General features: G+C 38.0%; 1 long non-coding RNA gene across 1 annotated transcript in view; it reads left to right on the forward strand.

Annotated features, from left to right (window-relative positions):
- The window catches only part of LOC138855137 (uncharacterized), a 403243-nt gene extending 393310 nt beyond the window's left edge, over positions 1–9933 (forward strand). Inside the window, exons 2-3 of the long non-coding RNA XR_011394295.1 lie at positions 4421–4497; positions 9449–9933. This is a non-coding gene — a long non-coding RNA (uncharacterized lncRNA). The remainder of the gene's footprint in view (positions 1–4420; positions 4498–9448) is intronic.
- The last annotated feature ends 1642 nt before the right edge of the window (positions 9934–11575 follow it).

The following is an 11575-nucleotide window of genomic DNA, read 5'->3' on the forward strand; positions in this document are numbered from 1 at the left end:
TGTGTGTGTGTGTGTGTGTGTGTGTGTGTGTGCGTGTGTGTGTATGTGTACGTATGTGTTTGTGTGTGTGTGTGTGTGTGTGTGTGTGTGTGTTAAGGAGTGCAAACACATTCGACTAGAAGGGTTTATGAGTGTCCCACAGGAAGGCCAACTATAGTGCAGGAAACGAGTCAGTTCACTACGTATGGTTGGAGGAGTGTCGGGTAGTAGCCGGAGATTACAAGAGCTTCCTGGAGTGTTCATTATCGGAGACAAGTGTGTGTGGAGGTGGTTCAAGAATACAATATTTGTGGCTGTGTCTGAAGGTGCAGCTCAGTGCCTTTATAAAAGACATAATCAAACCAAGAATGACATTTCCTGGAAAGCGACTTGCTCTTTTAACCACCTTTTAAGTAATTTCTGCCTTCATACTAATTCCGTCATTATCCTTCCATCATTATCAGTGCTGCAAGATACATTGTAATGTACAAAGATGTTTCCATAAACAGAAGTACTAATTCATTTGCCGAAGTCACTTTTCAATATTTTCATGGTATGATAATTTTAATTATCATTATTTCTTCATGAGTCACTGTACTTTACACGTTCCTTTAGTCAGTATGAGATTATTTTCAAATTTTATATGAAGCGATAAATCCCTGTGAATCTTTTTGACCAGGGAGTAATGGAGGCTCGATCCTTCGTCTGGAAGGACTTGATTCATCAAGTACCACAGCAGTTTTTGTGAATAATGTGTGTACTCACCTAGTTGATGTTGCAGGGGTCGAGTCCGAGCTCCTGTGTGTGTGTGTGTGTGTGTGTGTGTATGTGTGTGTGTGCGCGTGTGTGTGCGTGTGTGTGTGTGTGTACTTACCTAATTGTGGTTGCAGGGGTCGAGTCCGAGCTCCTGTGTGCGTGTGTGTGCGTGTGTGTGTGTGTGTGCGTGTGTGTGTGTGTGTGTGTGTGTGTGTGTGTGCGCGCGCGTGTGTGTGTGTACTTACCTAATTGTGGTTGCAGGGGTCGAGACTCAACTCCTGGCCCCGCCTCTTCACCGACCGCTACTAAGTCCTCTCTCCCCCTGCTCCATGAGCTTTATCATACCTCGTCTTAAAACTGTGTACAGTTCCTGCCTCCACTACATCGCTTGCCAGACTATTCCAGTTCCTAACTACTCTATGACTGAAGAAATACTTCCTAATATATGTGTGTGTGTGTGTGTGTGTGTGTGTGTGTGTGTGTGTGTGTGTGTGTGTGTGTGCGCGTGCGTGCGTGAGTTTGGGCGCCCGCACACACACACACACACACACACACACACACATATGTAAGAGCCTTACACAAAAAGCTTCTCTAATAGCAGGTAATAATCTTACCAATTAACCTAACCTTAATAAGGACCACTCCTGCCTACGATGTATTTTGTTCCTAAAACTTTGCAAATTCTTCAGCAACTCGTCCAGTAAACGTTATATTTTTTTTCCAGACGATAATTCAAAAAACTGCAACCAAAGAGATTTGTCCAAAAAAGCCGTGTATCCCGTCCGAAGACTGTAAAAATAAAAATGTGTTGATCTGTACTGGTGATATCAACCCGACGTGGAATTCCTTTCATGTTGCCTCAGTTTCGGCGGAGGAAAGAGATATAAATCTCTCTTTTTACATTCATCACGATATTTATCAGATATGTACCTGGGAAATGATTAAATGAAGTGAATATCTATTTCTCTCTCTCTCTCTCTCTCTCTCTCTCTCTCTCTCTCTCTCTCTCTCTCTCTCTCTCTCTCTCTCTCTCTCTCTCTCTCTCTCTCTCTCTCTCTCTCTCTCTCCCCATGTGGAAGTGAAAAAGAATTCCTCCTCCGTAAATTATGCGTATCGTTAAAGGCGATTAAAATCCCGGGAGCAAGGGTCTAGTAACCACTTCTGTATAAATTACTAAATTTAAAAAGAAAAACTTTCATTTTTCTTTTTAGGTCACCCTGACTCAGTTTGATATGGCCTTGATTATGCTGGCCAGATCAGGTCCCCTAGTTATGTGAACGTCAATAAACTTTAAATCATACTACATCATTTTTCTTTTTGAAATGTGAAGTGATATAATTACAAGAACATTGACTTGAAACTCGCTTGCAAACAATTGAAGAAATATTTTTTTTTTTGTGCGAAGGTTTATAGCATTGGAATTCATTTGTTATAAAGACACTTTACGCAGGAATATATTTCTCTCACTGTTGAGTTTCATCTTAATTTGATAAAGCTTAACCCTGATAGAAATGGTCAAATAAAAGCTTCTGAATACCGTGACTTTACATCCGTTTTTTGACGTTACGTCTATACATCCATTGTATTGTGAGTGGAAACAATGTTTATTCTGTTACTTAACACTATCCCACTTTATTTCAGTTTTCTTCACTATATCCTCCTCGGGCATACTTGCTTCCTATCTTCTTCATCCGTCTCCCCTCCCCCATCCATTATGCATACCTCATCCATCCATCCCTCCCATGAGCCCTCCTACCCTACCAACTCATCCAAAAATATATTTTACAACCAAAAACCCACCCTTTCCAATACTCACACCAGCAGTAGGTGGAAATGATAGCGAGCGGAAAGTGCTCAGAAAGATAAAACACCAACGTTTCGGTCGATGGAAGTTTCTTCTTGAGCGAAATGCCGCCAGATTAAATGAAGGCTTAGGTTGCTGCTTGTTCCTTCTCGCTCTCTCCAGCAGAGTTCTCTCTATCTCAAAAAATTCTCCAAACTCTTCTCTCTCAGAGCTACAGATTTGGGAAAGATGAAAACTGGAAAAAGGTCGCCGGTAAATATCGAGAAAATGAAATGACGAAGAGGCCTGAGGTCGTAAAAGAAGAGAGACAGACAGAAACAGATAAACAGACAGCAATAGACAGACAATAGGCACAATACACAGGTAAAAACAGAGCCTCAAAATGTTACTAGCTTGGACACTAAACACTACAGGAAAAAATGGCGATCTAAAAGTACATATGTAGACACAGGAAATTATGGTCCTGATTGCCATATCGTTATATTAGATGACAAAAACTTAACTCAGTGCATTGAATACTTAACGCCATACAACAAACAGAGCGATACAATGAGCACTTAATACGATACAGAGAAGTCTTTGCATGGTACACATACTCTGACGTGTGGGAAAGCGATATAACTCGCACGAACTTGAGATGTCAACAAGTAAGAACTTGTGATGGCACCGTGTATGATGCCTCCGACAGGCTGCACCGACCTAAATTGACAAGATGCACAAGTCAACTCTGTCACTCGACAAGGAAAAAAGTTTATCCAACATAATTTCAGTATTAAGTAAACAATAATTCACTAAATCGCAACACAATTGTAAACAACTTGTAGAATGGACAGATTTCGAATCAGTAGCTAGCCAGTCCCAAAAATAAAAAAAACATTTAGCCAGTTTGATTTGTTAATACTTGGTTTACAAGATAATTGATGTATAAAAGTTAAGATTGGTGCAGAACATTTTTATTTAGTAAATGCTTCCCACACTTCCCCACTTCCCACATTTTCATCTTAAACTGTTCTATAACTATCAGAGAATCTTTTTTGTGTGTGTGTGTTTTTGCTTATTCAGATTTGCTTAATATTTCGTCAGCTTCAGGTCCAACAAAAACTTTTGGGGGTCGGAATATTCGCATCGTGTTCAACTGTAAATACAGACCTAAAAGTTGTGCTGAGTAGTGAAGTCGCTGAATTCAGTGTTTCCTTATCCTCGACTTATTTAAAGAATTCTTCTGGAATCTGTGAAATACTCGTTTATCACTTATATTTTTCTCTTATTTTATATCTGAATCAGTATGAGTATAATATTCGGGCTTTTCAGCCAATTTAAAAATTCATATAAACATTATACTTTTGGCCTATCATCATAAAAATTTGTTTCGTTAGAGCTAGTTTGATTTTATCGTTGTCTAGTTTTACCTTTCTTCGTATTCTATTCATTCACTATTTAGAATATTATAATAAATATATTCCAGACTTATTTCTATGTTTTTTTTGTATGTAGCTCGATTAAGTTTATATTACCAGTATCTTGTTGTTCCTCACAGTGTGTAGCTCTGTAATTAGGGACCCTTGTTGTATGAACCGAGTGCAACAACGGATGTCTTTTACATTGTAGCTTATTAAACTTCTTGCAGTCGGTATTCGATCTGTATTGATGCATACAATGCTAACATCACAATTTTGCAACCCATCTTAACCAACTAAGAGCATGGTAGCCAGAACTATACTAGTACTTGTAGTATTAGTATATGACCTTTGCTAGTTTAGGGACGTTATTTTGTGCTGTGCTGAAGGGTTGGCTGGAGACTGTTGCCTAGTTTGTGGAACTGTCTGTATTACTCAGACTCTCAAACACGGGTAGTGGTGCTAATAACCTCATCTGTTACAGCACCAAAAGAAGAAGAAGAGTAGCCGACTACATCATCATCATCAATCATCATCGCTGCCTGTCTTGGTTCCATATGAGTGAGTATTCCCTGTTGTAGTTGAGAGAGTACTTATTTATCATTCTGTTTCCTCAATTAGTTATCAGCCTTGGATTTATACACAACTTAGAACTACAGGTCTGCTAGAAAAGTACCCGAAAATATTTTTTTGTATCTTGAAATATGCGTTTAGTCTGAAGCTGAAAATATTGCCGTCTGTGTGTGTGTGTGTGTGTGTGAGAGAGAGAGAGAGAGAGAGAGAGAGAGAGAGAGAGAGAGAGAGAGAGAGAGGGAGGGAGAGAGAGAGTTGGGAAGACAAGGGTATTGAGGAGGAGAGTTGGAAATTAAAGGAGATAAGTGCGGGTGGCGTGGCCTTCTCTCTACCTGAAGGAAACAATCCAGACAGGTTGCTGGGATATACACAACGCTGCAGGGTCGTTCACTTTTAACACTGTGAGCAATTAATATAATGTTATTTACTCCTTAGTGAAATACATTGATTTATATAAAAATTAAAGTGGAAGAAAAAGAAGAAATGTTAATAGTTTTGTACGTACAAGTAGAAGGAACCAATTATTAGACATTCCCTGTTTACAGGAAACCTAAATATTTGGCTAATTATACATATGTTTCTAGCCATGAGTTCTTCCCAGATTAAGAATACTGTATTCTTGAGATTTTTAATATGAACATTTAGACTATGTAGTCCACAGTACATAAAGTAAATATACAGCAACATAACTACGCACTTTGAAAGGGTTTATAATATATATATATATATATATATATATATATATATATATATATATATATATATATATATATATATATATATATATATATATAATGTATATATATAATGTATATATATAATGTATATATTGTGTGTGTGTGTATGTATGTATTCAGAAAAATAATGGAGAATATTGCTAAATCGAAATATCCCAGCACAGGTGAGAACACTACCTCTTGGGAAGGAAGTGGAAATCAGTGTAGCTGGAGTTGTACACGCAAGGCTGTTGACCCCATACTATTGTTACTGTCATAAATAATGGTGCTTCAGTTTTTGTTAATGCTGTTCGGAATATAAATGAAAGTTCCACTTTTGCCATAAAACGGTTTTCGGGAGTCGTGTAGGAATAGCTGTTTGGGATGTGATTTGCCGTTGTTGCACTGTTATTCTCAAGAATCTTTTAAATGTCGCAAATGACGAGGATTTTAGAGGGAAATTACTTAGTCTCAAAATAATTTTAGTTTCTAAGTTATTGCACACGTCTGTGAGACCTCTCATTCTTGCAATTATGATACCACCATCAAGAAGTTGGGTTTATAGCTTCACATGATTTTTTGTTTCAAGTTCAGCAGATATATCACTTATACTCAGCTACCTCAACTCTACAAAAGTCTTCTACATATTTAACTAGAGTATTGTTCAAACGCTGGGAAAGTTCTCTTGATTCTTAAAGCAATTCAGAATTGAACAGTTCATCTCATCAGAGCACTCGATCTCACATCTAATTTAGTCTTATTAGCCACCTGCAGCTAAATAGCATTTCTCTCTCGTATTTCCTTTCACAGATCTTTGAATAATTTTCCACCTATATAAACTACATTTTTCTCCTTAACCGTTGAATTTAGTGTTATTTTACCTCACTTCATGTCAGCTCAACCCAGGATATCGCCCATGACAACTGGTTATCTCTCAAGTATCTGTTTACTGAACAAGGGCAACGCGTTTAATTCTTTACTCGCACGTTTAATTCTTTACTCGCAAACGATTGAACTCTAATCAGTTTATTGCCAGATAAAGGTGCTACCACTTAGCTACTTCTCCGAAGTAATACTTTGCAGTTTCTTATGGATGTTTCAGTCTTGTTAATCGTGAAATTTATTAATATATCTTTCTTATCAAATTTTTTTTTAAAATGAATAAACTATTTCAATGAGACACTTGTACAACATTTTGAATTTTTTACTGTGAAAATGTTTCGCTAGCCAGTGGCTTTCTCAGTCCAATACAGAGATGAACAATGGAATATAAGGAGGAGTTTGAGGTAATCAGTCCCTTTGCCTGGAAAAATTAATAGATTGATGGAATGAAGACATCAACTTAGGAACTTATTACATCAGATTCCTAATCTTCCACTGTTCTTCTCTGTATTGGACTGAAGAAGTCAACAGCTGGCAAAACGCTTTCACAAAAACATCAACTATCGGTAATAGCTGATGTTTTTTATCAGTTTTCCCAATTAAACATTAACAAATTATTCTCTTTTTTTGCCTTAGCTTCATCCTTTTATATAACAAAACATGAAAAACGTGTTGGTGCAGTTAATATATGTTACTTGAAGTATTGATATAATGACATGAGTATGTGTAATCGTATGCTAATGTTGCGTTAAAATTAATAATTATTGTATATTCTAATGAAGTAACTTTTTCGTGATGTGTCAAGAGATATGGTGCAGTTTTTTAAACATTAGAAATGTGAACTTCACAGAATTCCTGTAGTGGAATATCTACTAAAGTATCGTTATCAGCCACGTGAGTGTAGTTAGGCAGGAAGCCTACACATAGTCATAGGAGAAACTATAGCCATACTTTCTTTTGAAAGGGCTGAAACCCCAGAACCTGTACTCCAGCGGTGCTTAATAAATGACCGGATTATTGGCTGGTAAAGACCCTCGTCAAGAAACGTTTCCCTGACAACCAAAGCAGCATGTGCGCGTCTCTCTATGGCTAAGGACCCCTCATGGAAGGTTCCTTGATGTTGGTGAGGGGCTCTTGATTTAGGGAATTGGATCTGTGCTCCAGTTCCCCGAATTAAGCCTGAATGCCTTCCACATCCCCCCCTCCCCTGGGCGCTGTATAATCCTATGGGTTTAGCGCTTCCCCCTTGATTATAATAATAATATGGCTAAGGAAGTTGGAGGATCGAGATACCACCACTCCTTGTGCTAAACGACCTGATTATCAATTAACTTTAATGGTACTGAAATGTATTACAATTGGTTAAATTTGATTAGGTGACGTTAATCTCAAATAACGTAACATAAATAGTGGATGAAAAGAAATTGGTTATTTAACAGAAGGTGAAACATATCAAACGTTGTGGCTCGGTCAAGCTGCATTAATTTGCCAAAACCATTCATCACACGGTAGACTCACAGGCAGAAGATGCCTTCTCATCTCAGTGAATTATGGAGGAGAAAAACACCGAGGTGAAGGTGCTGGTAGGTGGCAAGACCAGGCAGGAAAATATGGTACTGTGTGAATTCCATTGTGCTTGGTCTTGATAAATAGCGAAGTCTGTCTTTGTATCCGGGAGCCCTGCCCGCATATCCAATAGATCCCAAAGTGATAATCATCAAGTCTGCCTGAGCGAGCTCTGGTGCTTCCCTTGATGGAGTCTCACATGATGCCGCTTTCCAATACAAGACTTTGTAGTCGCTTAACGGATGGAACTTTTTTCTGTATTTCGTTACTGTATTCATATTTAATCAGTGTGGTCAGAGTCCAGCTGGCGATGAGTAAACGTAGGATTGAACCTTAACCACTCCTTGCGCTGAATCGCCTACGGGGTGAGCATAATACCGAGGATATTGCTTTACGTGCGCATCAGCCAAATAACATCTGCAGAACATGTGAGTTTGGCAGATCTAAGATTAACTTTTATCTCAACAGAGAATAATTCACGATACTATGTAAGACATATGTCAGACCATTTTAGAGTATTCAGCCCTCACATGATCAAGCATATCAGGAAGTGGAATAACCTGGCTAAGGAATTGGTAAAGGAAGAATCTACATTTGAAAATAGATGTGATGGGGCTAAAGTCAGGAGAGGATGAACCCATCAATATCCAGTATAAGGGGCAGGACTAGACGCTGAGGCTTGAACTTTGAAATTACAAATATCTTAGAACAAATAGTTGAGTACGTATTTAGCACTTCGTGAAATGTGATATATTGTAGGCCTTATTTACAGCAAATTGTTAACGAATATCTTTTTATTTTACTTTTAAACAAATTCTTTAAATGTTTAAGAGAAGCGTTGCTGATTGTTTTCCTGATGACACTTGTGATATTTGTCAGAGCTTGAAGTGAACGTTACATCATTGGTAAGTTTTAAAATAAAAAACTATTAGAGCTCAGTGACAAACACATTCTCCATTCTATAGATATTTCCCAAGTTATTTAAAACCTGCAGAAATGGGAAAGATAAACAACAGAGGACTTGGTAGTCCTCACCAAGACCATCCGCTGAGCACTATCTACTTATATCAAGATTAAAAACTATCGCGTATTATCGAGGCGTACAAGTCAAGTATAGGAAAGAGAGAGAGAGAGAGAGAGAGAGAGAGAGAGAGAGAACTGTGATATAAGCTTTGTCATTAGCATGCAGAAAGGTATTTTGAAGATGAAGTGAAGTTTTTCGGAAAGAAAACTTTTATCTTAAGCGTTTATCATACAGCTAGAAGAAACTTTACAATGTGACGCAAATTTTGACGAACAAAAAATTTATTCAGAATTCCTCTCCTTTAGCTTTTAGACAAATCACATTGAATTTCTGAGTTGGAACTTCAGCTGAATTATTTCTCTTGGAAGACTGCTGAAAAGCATAAGCATACAAAAGTCCCAATGTCTTTTGCAGTATGCATTTATCTCCTCAATCCTTTATCTAACTGTCCACCATGTTTTAAACCCGTGTATTATATCAGCAGTTCTTTATGAAGGCCTCCACCACAACTCAAAAACTGTGTAATACTTCCCCAATCCTTTATCCAGTCCTCCACGACAACTCCAGATATATGTGCTATCTCCATAATCATTTATCCAATCCTCCACAACAACTCCGAACCTACGTATGTTCTTTGCAGTATCCTACCCTTTCCATAACTACTGCATATACATATTAACTTGTCTTCTGTATTTCTCCCAGTCCTTCATTCAACCCTTCACCTAATCCTCTGCATATTCCTTCCTGCCAGCTCCTGGGATAAAGGCCAGTTCGTTACTCCTGCCACCGTGTAACAAGTCATTAGCATGCTCTCTAACAAGCAGGAAGGCATATTACCCGCAAACATACAAGCAGATTACCGAGAAGCTAGACGTGGCACTGAACGCGTTGGCCCCCTAGTGGTCTTATGATTAGTGCCACTGTTTGAAATTTCAATATTCGCTGTTATATATGATGTGTTGGTTCAGGGGATCTATAAGTCGTACGTGGAAATGATGTCCATCTGGAGGTGCGTCGTTGTTGGAGAAGGGTTCTTGACCCGAAGAACTGAACTTGCCTTCCCTTTGTATATCAGTGGTAGGATATACCGACAAGTATGTTAATAACACACACTATGTGCTTATGGCATTTTATTGAGAAGATATTTCGTCTACTAGGGACTATATGGACTGATAAAGTCCTTGGTGAATAAAACGTCTACATAAAATGTTATTAACCGCATATTGTTTTATTACATCAGCGGATTAACTTGGTTACCTCTAACTCTTTTGGCGCTGTATGGCCCTAACGAGTTAAACGCTTCTTCTTGAATGTAAATAATAGGAATAATAAACGTAAGTTATAATATAATAATAATAATATGGAAATAAGAGACCTGTTCGCTTTTTATATTTTTAAATTCTTACATAAAAAAATGATAGATGTCTGGAATGAAATCACTAAAAATAATTTGCGGCAAATCCATTAATAAAGAAAGGTAAACACCATCATTGCTCTGCTACATAAACATTGTGACTACTTAGTCTTCTACTGGAGCTACAAAGATATAATCACAAACACAGAGGTAATTACAAATATACACCCACATTAATACACGCACACACAGCACCCACGTCTCTATTTCTCATTGTTACTCCAAGCATCCAACCCTCCACAGCCTTTGATAACAATGTTAACAGCTGCGGTCCATGTCCTTAGCCTCCCCTCATTGTTCTACTAGCCGGCAACCAGCGAGATTTGCTCTTGGTTGTATTAGCCGTTTTGTATTATTACACCAAGTGCTTTTGTTGATATCCATTGCCTTCAACGGTTCCTGTCTCACGTAATGGACATATATATATATATATATATATATATATATATATATATATATATATATATATATATATATATTGTGTGTGTGTGTGAGAGAGAGAAAGAGAGAGAGAGAGAAAAGTATTATCATTATCTTTGCCTTCTCTGTAAAGCGGTTACATCACAGCGATGGGGAAACAGCTAATGTATTCTATTTGTTTACTCTTCTCATGTTAAACCGAGATTTTATCTTTTTCCTAAAGTTCGTTTGAAATTCTATTTTATATTTTCATCTTTACATTTTTTTCTATAATCTACTTTGTCTGTAAGTAGCTTATATATTGGAATAATAGCTTCTTTGATTCTTCTAAAACGCTTGAACGAAAATCTCTCCGATAAAAACTGCAACAGCCGTCCCATACAATATAGTGAGGTATTGGTTAAAAAATTTTTATATATGCACGGGAGCTTCGTAATCTCCATTAACAACAGCCGAGAAGGAGAATATGTGGGGATACACGCGTCGTGGCAAACAACACTGGCCTTACGAGATAAACTGACGTCAATAAATCCTTCGAAAATTATGTTTGCAGGAATCAAAGTAGAAGTGGAGCGCACGTCAGAGAAGATGATCATAGGGCGAGACGTATCGATAAATCTTATACCTGCTACCCCTGTTCACCCAGCAGTAAATAGATGCATGGATGGTAGTCGACTGTTTTGGGTCCCATTCCTGAGTGCGTGAGATGTTTGGTTGTCTCCTTCAACGAACAGCGCCTCATCACCTACTGTAATCAGATCTGGCTGAGTTAGTAGACATCTGTGGGTTGCATCATGAAGGATAGTAATGTACTTTAAAAAGGTCTGTGCCTTGAAATGAAATGACCTCAAATAAAAACTCTTAGCCTCAAAATAAAACTATTTAAAAAACTCTCAGTCTAGCATGAACCCGAGTATTGCCATGTACAGCAAGACGAGGAGCTGGCAGCACTGCTGGAGGTTCATTTTAGTTGAACAGATTGAAACAATGGAGTTTAGGGAGTGGGAATGCCTGGCGATTTGTAGCCGCAGAGAGTATATGACA

The sequence above is a fragment of the Cherax quadricarinatus genome, chromosome 82 (genome assembly GCF_038502225.1).
Source record: "Cherax quadricarinatus isolate ZL_2023a chromosome 82, ASM3850222v1, whole genome shotgun sequence".
Taxonomy (NCBI): Eukaryota; Metazoa; Arthropoda; class Malacostraca; order Decapoda; family Parastacidae; genus Cherax; species Cherax quadricarinatus.